This window comes from Mobula birostris, chromosome 10, assembly GCF_030028105.1.
Source record: "Mobula birostris isolate sMobBir1 chromosome 10, sMobBir1.hap1, whole genome shotgun sequence".
Taxonomy (NCBI): domain Eukaryota; kingdom Metazoa; phylum Chordata; class Chondrichthyes; order Myliobatiformes; family Myliobatidae; genus Mobula; species Mobula birostris.
Window position 1 is genome coordinate 3682888 of NC_092379.1, and position 12374 is coordinate 3695261.

Here is a 12374-nt window from a genome sequence, read left to right on the forward strand (position 1 = left end):
TACAGGAGTGAGCCAGGTCAGCTGGTTAAGCTGTGTTGCAGCAGCAATCTTCCACTCAATGTCAGTAAGACCAAGGAACTGATTGTGGGTTTCAGAAAGGGTGAGACAGGGGAACACACACCAGTCCTCACAAAAGTGCTGAGGATAAGCAAAATCAAGTTCCTGGATGCAACAAATCTGAGGATCTATCCTGGGCCAACATATCGGTGCAGCAACAAATAAGGCCTGAGAGCAGCTATATTTCACGAGGAGTTAGAAGAAATTTGGTATGTCACCAAAAACACTGGCAAATTTCTACAGATGTACCATAGAGAGCATTCTAACTGGCTGCATCATCGTCTGGTACAAGGGCAGGGTGGGTGGGGGAGGTGGCTACTGCACAGGACCAAAGCTGCAGAGAGTTTAAACTTAGTCAGCTCCATGGGCACTGGTCTCCATAATATCCAGGACATCTCCAAGGAGCTATGTCTCAAAAAGGCAGCGTATATCACAAGGGAGCCCCATCACCCAGGACAGGCCTTGTTCTCATTGCTGCCGTCAGGAAGGAGGTACAGGGGCCTGAAAGCACAGACTCAACGATTCAGGAACAGCTTCTTCCCCTCTGCCGTCCGATTTCAGAATGGACATTGAACCCATAGACACCACCTCACTACGTTTTTTTTTAAAGTTAACTATTTAATGGACATATATACTTGGTGTAATTTGCAGTTTTTTCCTCTGTTATTTTGTATTGCATTGTACTACTGCTGCAAAAACAGCAAATTTCACGACATGTGCCAGTGATACTAAACCTGATTCTGATTTGAATTGTTTCATCAGTTCAAATACACTGCAAGCCAGCAGGATATAGGAAACACACTGAGGGTGATTTAAAGTTGGTGCTGGTCCGTCCATCAGGCTCTAATCCATACATGACCACAGGAGAGTTGTAACATTTAAAAGCCAGCCATATCAGTGCATTTTCAATACAATCCACTAAAGGGGACACCTAAACATTTTGAAATAATTTGCAAACGAGAAGCCAAGGGTAACTTTGTCAATTAGAAATCTACTTCAAAAAGATGCAAAGGTTTAAGTATAATCATGATTTTAAAAACATTATATGACTTCCATGATCTCTCTCATGAACATCTATAGTTATACAAACACACACACACTTTCTGCAAAGTGACAGATTTCTGTTTTATAAATATATAAAGTTCATATTCACAACTGCACTTCTTTAAGAATCCATACGATGCAACAGCTTGTTCTCAATCAAATTGGTAGTACTATGATACTCACATCACAACACAACTGAAATGGAACTGTTCCTGATTCCTGTTTCACTCGAGGATGTCACAATAACTACCAGCACGTCTATACTGTTCATTTTCTCTATAAACTACTAACATTAAAGCAGCAGTTAAAACAGGGTTACTATGTGCCACTACATATCCTTCAGCTAGCCCAGTCTCCTGATGCAAGCAGTAAGGAACTATGCAAGGGGGTGAAAAACAGGTGAAACAGGAAAGCTTTCTTCTGAATGAAACATTTAATGATCTATTTGGTTATCTATACAGAAGCAATCAGATTGAGATATTAATTTAACAGTAATGCATTTCGAACCGTCCTGCTGCAGCAGAGAGCTCTATATTTAGCTTCTGGCGTGTAGGCCTTCCCGAAAGCCGAAAGCCTCAGAGTCCAAGAACTTACCAGTGCAAAACTGCAGCAGAGAGCTGGTGTCATACAGCCCAGCATAGCCAGGGATTCGATCTGCCATTCCCCCCTTTTCTTCCAATCTTTTCAAAAAGAAAAATACCCAAACAAAAGCTTTTCTTCGCCCTTATTTCACTTTCTCAGGCTCCTTCTGCAGCCTCCCATTACCATAGCAACCAGTTCACTCCAGCTCCTTCACATGCCTTTGAATGGGGGGAAAAAAATCCTTGATGTCTCTCACACTGAAAAATTCATGCAGATGCATTTCCTATAGCTCTCTTCTTTAGGCATCAACCCTACCTTTTTGTCCCTAAAAAAACAATTAAGGATTAATCATTGAATCTTATTCCATTTAAATAGGCTTGTAACAGCACACCTAGGGATGTGATACTCTGTCCCAAACTCCAGTCCTCATTGCTCCAGCCATCCCAGAGAGTTTATTGGCCCACTACCTCCATCTGAGGCTTATTTATTAATGAGATCGTAACTTACTTCACCTTGCGTCAGCCAATGAATTCTCACTCTCCTCGTACGCAGCAAAATAGCTGATAAACTAGGCGTGAAATCGAATTAAACCAGGGCAGCTTGATAAATGGTATTTCATGACAATGTACAGCCCAACAAATGTTTGGGCTGAAATCTTTTTTCCCTCTAGGGTTTCAAGGGTTAACCACTGCAAGCCCAGGCCTACAGAGGTAATCTCATCATCGTTAGGAGTCAGTAAGAAATGATGGCGATTAGCGTTAATTTCTGCTCATACTTTGCTGTTTCTCTCCTGTTTGTTGACAACGCTGACAGAAATGAATTTGAATAGTTAGTGGTTCTGGCAGTGCAAGGCTGCTGAACTGACAGAAACCATTGAACTGAGGAACCGGGGCAGGAGGACTGAATGATGACTGCCGGCTTTTTTTTTTTCTCTCTCTCCCCCGCTATCGGTTTTGTTACAGCCCCATCGCACTGTTGATGTGTGGAACTCATCCCCCCCCTCCCCCCGCTTGGCAGCCCACCACTATAGCACCGTCAGCGCTCCAAAGTATGCAGAGGAGAGAATTCATCGCGGGATAACTTCCCTGCCCATTGCTTGAGCAGGAAGGGGCGAAAGAAAAGTAATTGAAGCATCGACTGCATAGTAATCATGATTTAGACAGGACTCTTGCTCTCCAGTTAAGTCAGGGACTCCCCACCGTTTTTGATGCCATGGACCAATACCATTAAGCAAGGGGTCTGTGGACCCCATGTTGGGAACCCCTGGTTTAGAGAGTCATAGAACAATATAGCAGGGATAGAGGCCTTTCAGCCCATCAGTCCATGCTGACCGCAGTGCGCACAGCTAGTCCTGATTTCCTGTGTCTGCCTTAGATCCCTCTAAGCCCCACCCATCCACGTACCTGCCAAGTGCTTCTTCAATGAAACCTGTCTCAACCACTTTGTCTGGCTTACCTGCAGCCCATGATGCCCCTAGTGTTTAGGGCAGCAACAAAATTCCTCCATCTCTGTCTGACCTTGGCCACTCAGATGTAGAAGGATTCGTCGTTGCTGTTTCTGTAACGGTTTTGTTTGACCAGTCAGGGTTGTTAGCCCTGAGCTTTACCCCCACACCTGGAGGACCGGTGGACCACTACCCTTTTTTTTTGTCCTCTATCTTTTGACCTGTTTGACATGGGTGACCCTACCAAGAGCCAAGGCATTGGTTGAGTGAACTTGGCCTTTTCTCCTTGGAGCGATAGAGGATGAGAGGTGACCTGATAGAGATGTATAAGACGATGAGAGGCATTGATCGTGTGGATAGCCAGAGGCTTTTTCCCAGGGTTGAAAGGGATAACATGAGGGGGCACAGTTTTAAGGTGCTTGGAAGCAGTTTTAAGGGGGATGTCAGAGGTAAGTTTTTCACACAGAGAGTGGTGGGTGCACGGAATGCACTGCTGGCAACGGTGGTGGCGGTGGAAGCGGATACAATAGGGTCTTTTAAGGAACTCTTAGATAGGTACATGGAGCTTAGAAAAATAGAGGGCTACCCGGTAGGGAAATTCTAGGCAGTTTCTAGAGTTGGTTACATGGTCAGCACAACATTGTGGGCTGAAGGGCCGGTAATGTGCTGTAGATTTCTATGTTCTATGTTCTATAAACCCCTGACTCCAGCCAACACAGCTCTTTGGGTCACTGAGGCACAAGCCTCCAAACCCTACGGCGAGGCTGTAGTCCTCTTGGAGGAATTTGTCTAACAGCTCAGTCCATACACTCACAGACCTCCGAGGGGAAAAGTTATGCCTCTCTTGTCCCTTTTAAATTACTTCTCTCTCACTCTACAACCTGACTCAATTACTTGTTTTGGAATATAGTCATAGAGTCATAGAAAACTACAGCCCATGGAATTCCTTCCCTTCCTAAAACCACTCTGATAACTTGCCAGCATTCCCCTCTTCTCTAGCTCATACAATAACCTTTCTGTTATCATCCTCTCCATTACCTTACATATATTTGATGTTAATGCTGTTGGTCTGTAGCTAGTGGGTTTTGACGGATTCTTGCCGGGTTTCCTTATTGGAATTACTACTGCTTCTTTCCATGCACTTGGTAATCTCCCCTCCTCCCACACTCTCTTATAAAAATGCAGCAACTTCAAGAGTGCTCCTTCTCCTAGGTTTTTTAGAATCACATAGCATATCAGACCTTTCCCTGGGGAGGTAGGTCTCGATCTCTTTATTGCTCTCACCATTTCTGCCAACGTAAATGGATCATCAATTATATCATCTGTTTCTCCCCTCCTGTTTAACACACCTGGGTGTTGACTCATTGTTCTTTCACTTCTTCTCCCTTCTTCAGACAAATTTTCTGAACTGTGTATCTGTACAAACAACTTGGCCATAATCTCAGCCTTATCCCTACTGGAGACTGCTGTTTCCTCCTCAGATATCATTACTGGATATTTCCATTAGTATCAGTAAAGCAGAGGTTAAGTGTGTAATCTGGGGAAAAAATCAATCAAATGTGGCAAGAAAGATGGGACAGAGAGGGGAAAGGGAGGCATTTATATCAAATACAAGAGAGTGTTGCAGGTACTAGGGTAGGTAGTGGATACAGAAGAGAAGAAACTGTGTGGACTAGGTTAAGGCTGGGGCACTGCGCGTTAAACAAAACATTGAAAATGATAGGGAAACACCAGACAGGATTGTGTGAGGAATGTCAGGAAGAGGAGTCAGTAGAACATGTAGTTCTGAGTTGCAGGAAGTATGGGATACAGAGAGAGATGATGATAATCAATCTAAGGGAATTGGGGGTGCAGGAATTCACATTAAAAGGGTTGCTGGGCATGGGTGAGAGAGCACAGGTCAGGGTATTTTTAGCTTTCTTAAGGGGTACAGGGTTTTTTTTATAGGATATGATGGATAAGCAGGAATAGGGTACTAGGATGGTCAAAGACAGGAGGATAAGATGTAGGATAGGGTATGTGTGTGTGAGAGATTGGGTGAAGGGATTTAGAATGTAAGTCTATTGCACACTCTGGAGCAGAAGGTGGCGGTAATGCACCATAAAGCTGGGTGCCAACCGCCGTAAAACAACAGGAAGAAGAAGGCGAAGAAGAAGGACAGGCCCTTCAGCCCATCTTGTCCATGTTGAACAATTTAAACTGCTTACTCCCATCAACCTGCACCGGGACCATAGCCATCCATGTACCTATCCAAACCTCTCTTAAACATTGAAATCGAGCTCGCGTGCACCACTTGTGCTGGCAACTCATTCCACACTCTCACCACTGTATTGAGTAAAAATGTTGAGAGCACTGTCTCACACTCCCAAATCAACATCTTAAACATCAACAAATGCCTTATACTAATGCACACTTGTGTTACTGCCTTTTACTGTTTAGTGTTTGTGGATGGGAAGTGACTCCTCTTGTAAGCTCAGTCAGCTCCATCATGGGCACTAGCCCCCGTAGTGTCCAGGACATCTTCAAGGAGCGATGGCTTAAAAAGACAGTGTCCATAATTAAGGACCCCACCACCCATGTCATGCCCTGTTCTCATTTCAGGGAGGAAATACAGCCTGAAGACACACACTCAGTGATTCAGAAACAGCTCCTTCCCCTCTGCCATCAGATTTCTGAATGGACATTGAACCCATGAACACTACCTCAGTACTTTTTTATTTCCTATTTTTGCACTACTTAATTAATTTAAATATTTTAATTATATATATATATTTAACGCCTAGTTAAGATTTCTATTGCTATGCTGTTGATATTTCATTTTAGCAGCTTTCTGCAAAAGCAGCATGACCTGCTGGCAGAATGTTTTGGTTTCAGCTAAGATAAGAAGCAGTTCAACTTTGGAATGTTGCGTCAGCCAATCAGGATGGTGGGATCTGGAGAAACTTCTAGAGCGAGTGGGGCGAAGAGATATTTGTGATAACAGTAGTCTGGTTTGGGGTCATCTTGGCACGGAGCTGCGGAGCGGGACATGAGAAGATGCCGCAGAATGCCATGGGAAGGAGAGTCCTCGTTGCAAGAGTGCCTTGTGCAGGTGAATGGTTGCAAGGAGGAGGGCCAGAACTCCTGAGACGGAGAGCCAGTTTGCTCGAGATGGACCTGGAGGGAAGTTTGGACTGTGGCTGGTGCATTCATGCAGACTGTGGGTTCTGTGTCACGAGTAACGTTTATTACCAGCTTCTGGAAGATACAAGCTCCAACAATCATGTGCAGATTTAGACTGGTCTAACTGCAATGGGCCTTTTTATTTTTTTTCTTTTCTTTCTCTTAATAACGGTTTGATAAAACTGAAATTAGTAAATACATTACTTTATAATTTTATGCAGTGTGTGATCTGTTATTTCTTGCCGACCGACAATTGTGTTTGGGCAGTATTTACAGAGCAGTTGCTCAAATCGAGGTTTTTCTTTAATCAGAACATCACGACATTCCTGTTTGGTTGAACCCCAAATCATACCGACCCTAGATGTTTATTGTTTATGAAGGGTGGCTTTCCCCCCCACTGTGTCACATGGCTGTTAGCAGAGTTAGCTTTCGATACAAGCCCAGTGAGGGGGGTGGTGGGGGGTTATATATATATATTTACTGTAATTAACAGTTTCTTCCTCCATTATTATGTATTGCATTATACTTCTGCCGCAAAGTCAACAAACTTCATGATGTATGCTGGTGATATTAAACTTCATAGTCATAGTCATAGTCATAGTCATACTTTATTGATCCTGGGGGAAATTGGTTTTCGTTACAGTTGCTCCATAAATAATAAATAGTAATAGAACCATAAATAGTTAAATAGTAATATGTAAATTATGCCAGGAAATTATGAAATAAGTCCAGGACCAGCCTATTGGCTCAGGGTGTCTGACCCTCCAAGGGAGGAGTTGTAAAGTTTGATGGCCACAGGCAGGAATGACTTCCTATGACGCTCAGTGCTGCATCTCGGTGGAATGAGTCTCTGGCTGAATGTACTCCTGTGCCCACCCAGTACATTATGTAGTGGATGGGAGACATTGACCAAGATGGCATGCATCCTCTTTTCAGACACCGCCGTGAGAGAGAATCACCAACTTGATTCTGATTCTGGGCCAAATGTCCTAATTCTCTTCTATATCCTATGGTCTTACTGTTGTCATCCGCGGGTAAATCCTAACCATTTAGATTGATCGGCTAAGTTTCGATCAGTAACCGCACTAAATCATAGAATTCAGGTCACTTGCAACACACACAAAATGCTGGAGGAACTCAGCAGACCAGGCAGCATCTATGGAAAAGAGTGAACAGTCGACGTATCAAGCCAAGACCTAGTCAGGACTGGAAAGGAAGGGAAGAAGTCCATAGATGCTGCCTGGGCTGGCCTGCTGAGTTGCTCCAGCGTCTGCAGATTTTCCCATTGTTGTGATACAGGGCACTTGATTGATTTTGTCTGTCCTAGCTTTCCAATTACAATTATCTTCTCTCACTGTTCACCGTCTGACCTGTAAAATTAACCTTTCCAAATAAGTGTGTAATTACATTTTGAAATCTACAACTAAATCCAGCACCTTCTCAGGTGATTCAGTCAAGATTATGGTGGACTTTGTAATAAATGATACCTATTTTCTGCCTGAAGTTCTTGTAAATTATCTTAAATCTATGTCTTCGAAAGCTTTCATTGCAAATGCCACTGAGAAATCTCCACTTTCTCTGCTCTGAGGAGAAAACCTCATCTTCTTCAATCATTTCACATAAGTGAAGTGTCTCGTCCTTAAAACCATTCTGGTAATGGGTTTCTGCGCTCTGTGTATGCACCTAATGTACTTCCCAGAGCACAATGCATAGCCCCTAGAGACTTGTTTACAGGATTGGCAGCTCAATATTCCGAGGTTCCGTTGTTTTAGAAGTGACAGGACGGGAGGGATCATTCAGGGAGGAGTGTCATTACTAGTCAAGGAACATGTCATGGAAGTGCTCAGTCAGAAGAGACTGGATAACTCATCTTGTGAAGCATTATGGCTGGCACTGGGGAATAAGAAAGGTATGACCATGTTAATGTGACAATCTTATGGACCACCCAACACTCTGCAGGATTTAGAGGAACAAATTTGTAGAGAATTCCCAGACTGTTGTAAGAAACATTAGGTTGTTAGATTAGATTATGAGGACACGCAGTCCTCTTTTATTGTCATTTAGTAATGCATGCATTAATGTTCCTCCAGTATGATATCACAGAAACACAAGACAAACCAAGACTAAAAAAAAACTGAGAAAAACCACATAATTATAACATATAGTTACAACAGTGCAAAGCAATACTGTAATTTGATAAAGAGCAGACCATGGGCACGGTAAAAAAAGTCTCGAAGTCTCTCAAAAGTCCCATCATCTCACGCAGATGGTAAAAGGGAGAAACTCTTCCTGCCGTGAACCTCCAGCGCCGCAAACTTGCCGATGCAGCACCCTGGAAGCACCCGACCACAGCCGGCTCTTGAGTCCGCCCGAAAACTTCGAGCCTCCGACCAGCCCTCCGACACGAGCACCGAGCACCATCTCTGCCGAGCGCTTCGACCCCGGCCCCGGCAACAGGCAAAGCCGAGGATTTGGGGCCTTCCCCTCCGGAGATTCTCGATTGCACAGTAGCAGCAGCAGCGAAGCAGGCATTTCAGAAGTTTCTCCAGATGTTTCTCCGTGCTTCTCACGTCTGTCTCCATGAAATCAGGATTGTACACGGCATCCTACTTCACAAATACGATATCATTCCAGAGCGGCTGCGCGCGCTGTGTCGCACCGCCATCTTCTCCTCACTCCTGCTATAATAAATCATAGTAGGTAATTTTAACTTTCCATGTATTGACTGGGATTCTCACACTGTAAAAGGACTAGATGGGATAGCATTCATTAAATGTGTTCAGGAAAGTTTCCTAAATCAGTTCATAGAAGTTCCAACGAGAGAGTGTGCAATACTTGCCATCTTCGATTAGGGAATGAGACAGGAAAGGTGACGGAAGTTTGTGTAGGGAAACACTTTTCATGCAATTAGTTTCAAAGTGAATATACAAAAAAGATGGGTCCAGTCCGCAGGTTGTGATTCTAAATTGGAGAAAGGCCAATTTTGATGGTATCAGAGATGATCCGGCAAGTGTGGACTGGGACAGGCTGTTTTCTGGCAAAGCTGTACTGGGAAAGTGGGAGGCCTTCAAAACCGAAACTGTCAGAGTATTAAAAAAATGGATTTTTTGCATCTTTATTTACTCAGGAGACGGACACAGAGTCTATAGAAGTGAGGCAAAGAGGCATCAACTTCATGGACCCTGTACAGATTACAGAGGAGGAAGTATTTGTTGTTTTGTGGCAAATTAGGGTGGATAAATCCCCAGGGCGTGACAAGGTGTTCCGTCTAACCCTGTAGGAGGCAAGTGCAAAAATTAAAGGGCCCCTAGGAGAGATACCTAAATCACCCTTAGCGACAGCTCAGGTACCGGAGGATTGGAGGATGGCTAATGTTGGTCCAATATTTAAGAAAGGCTTTAAAGGTAAACCAGGAATTTATAGACCAGTCAGCCTGACATCTGTAGTGGGAAAGTTATTGGAAGGTATTCTACTACTAATACTACTACTACTATGTCGACTCAGTCCTGGGGGGCCGGCGTCGGGCACGATGATGGACTCTCCACTTCTCCCTCTCCCTCATCAGTGTGTTCAGCTCATCTACATTAGCTGCGCCGCTGTCTTCTAGGAACGTGTTGACCATAGTCTTGGGAGGGTGCCCAGGGTTCATCCTCCCGTGCTTGGGCTCCCATATGATGACTAGGCTGGCAGGTAGCTCGGGGTGGCATAGACAGTGCCCCGCTAGTTGCAGTCTTCTCACCTCGATTTTAGTGGTGAGCATCGATAGGTTGTTACAGAGCTCGACGTTCATCATGTGCTGTTGCCAACTCACGTCAAGAGCCATCCGGAGCATTTGTGTATAGCAACCATCTAGAGACTTTCGACTAGTCTTGGTGACTGTCCACGTTTCGCATCCGTACGAGAGAATGGACTCTATGACTGCTATGAAAATCCTCTTTTTAAGCCCTCTGGTCAGGTTTGACTTCCAGATTTCCTTTATGTCATTCATAGCCCTCCACGCCAGCGCCTTCCATATCTTTATGTCCTTCTCCGAACTCATCATTCTTGACCCGAGGTACTTGTAGTCAAAGACTTTCTTAATGGCATCATTCTTTATGGTCTTGAGAGTACCTTGGTCGCAGTTAAACGCCATGTACTCTGTCTTTTTAGCATTTAGGTGAAGTCCAACTTTATTGCACTCAATTTCCACTTTTGTCAGTAGCTGCTGTGCTTCCTCCATCTGGTCAGAGGGTATTCTAAGGGAATGGATATATGAGAATTTGGATAGACATGGACTGATTAGGGGTAGTCTGAATGGCTCTCTGCATGGTAAGTCATGTCTAATCAATATTAGAAAATTGTTTTTTGAGAAAGTTACCAGGAAAGTTGAAGGCAAGGCAGTGGACATTGTCTGTGTGGACTTTTGCAAGGCATTTGACATGGTCCCACATGGGAGATTGGTCAAGAAGGCTTAGGCGTTCAGGTAGTAAACTGGATTAGATGTTGGCTTTGTGGGAGAAGCCAGAGAGTGGCAGTAGAGGCTTGCCTCTCTGACTGGAGTCCTGTGACCAGTGGAGTGCTGTAAGGATCAGTGTTGGGTTCATTGTTGTTTGTCAGCTATGTCAATGATCTGGATGAAAATGAGGTTAACTGGATCAGCAAATTTGTGGATGACACCAAGACTGGGGGTGTAGCGGACAGTGAGGAAGGTTGCCATGCCTTGCAGTAGGATCAGGACCAGCTGGGAAAAAATGGGTGGCCTGGACACTGAGCTGACCTGAAGCATGCCTTTTGACTTTGTGTTTTATGTTCTGTTTTTGCTTGTTTCCTTTGTTGTCATTTGAGTGACCTTTTTTTTGCACGTTGGGAGGTAGATAGGGTTTGATATTTTTCTGTGAATGAATTGATTCTATGGTTCTTGTTTTGGAGATGTCAGGGGTAAGTTTTTTACGCAGAGAGTGGTGAGTGCATGGAATGGGCTGCCGGTGATGGTGGTGGAGGTGGATACGATAGGGTCTTTTGAGAGGCTCCTGGACAGGTACATGGAGCTCAGAAAAAATAGGGGGCTATGGGTAACCCTAGGTAATTTCTAAGGTAAGGACATGTTTGGCACAGCTTTGTGGGCCGAAAGCCCCATATTGTGCTGTAAGTTTTCTATGTTTCTATGTGTCTGTCTATGGGAAAGACAAATTTCAGGGTTGTATTCTGCATGCACACTTTGATAAATAAATGCAATTTGAATCTTTGAAATAAATTGCATTAATCTTTGTTAAAAATAGCAATAATCTTTGTTAAAAGGAAGTTAATTAAGTTTGCAAAATAAACAAAATAATTAAAAATATTAAGTCATTTAACAGCTCATCTAATTATTCTTTTAAACTGAATTTTTCTTACAGTCTATTAATAGCTCATCGAATTATTCTTTTAAAACAGAATTTTCTTTCCATCTATTACAAGGTCCGAATGTAATGTCAGGATGCAGATTACTCTCTCCAAGAGTTATCTTAGTTACTTTAGTTAATTTACAACCTTGTAGCATGCAACACTGCTGCTGTTCCTGTGCATATCAAATTTGACAAGCAAGATACATTTTGAAAATCCTTGGAATAATCTTGAAATATATAATTCATAGTGATATGAAGAATTATGCTTCTTTGTAGTGAAGATGACGAATGAGGCTCTGGTTTCCATTTACTGCTTACAACGTATTTTTTTGGCTAAACTACATGAATAATATGTACAGCAGTACTTCCTCAGGGAATGATTACTCCACTTTCCTATGTTTCATCTCTCGGGACAGATGTAGCATGGAGGTGGAGAGCATTCTGACTGGCTGCATCACCCTCTGCACAGGATCGAAGCAAGTTGCAGAAACTTGTAAAATTAGCCAGCTCCATCACGGGCACCAGCCTCCATAGTGTCCAGGGTATCTTCAAGGAGCGATTGCTCAGAAGGGCGGTGTCCATCATTAAGGACTCCCATCACCCAAGTGGGGTGTCCTCATGCCTTGTCCTCACTGTTACCATCAGGGAGGAGGTACAGGAGTCTGAAGGCACACGCTCAATGATTCAGGAACAGCTTCTTCCCCTCTGCCTTCAGGTCTCTG

At 43.7% G+C, this 12374-nt stretch overlaps 1 long non-coding RNA gene across 1 annotated transcript in view; it reads right to left on the reverse strand.

Annotated features, from left to right (window-relative positions):
• Positions 1 to 8770: 8770 nt before the first annotated feature.
• LOC140204426 (uncharacterized) overlaps positions 8771 to 12374 on the reverse strand; it is a 30831-nt gene continuing 27227 nt past the window's right edge. The window contains exon 3 of the long non-coding RNA XR_011887606.1: positions 8771 to 8970. This is a non-coding gene — a long non-coding RNA (uncharacterized lncRNA). The remainder of the gene's footprint in view (positions 8971 to 12374) is intronic.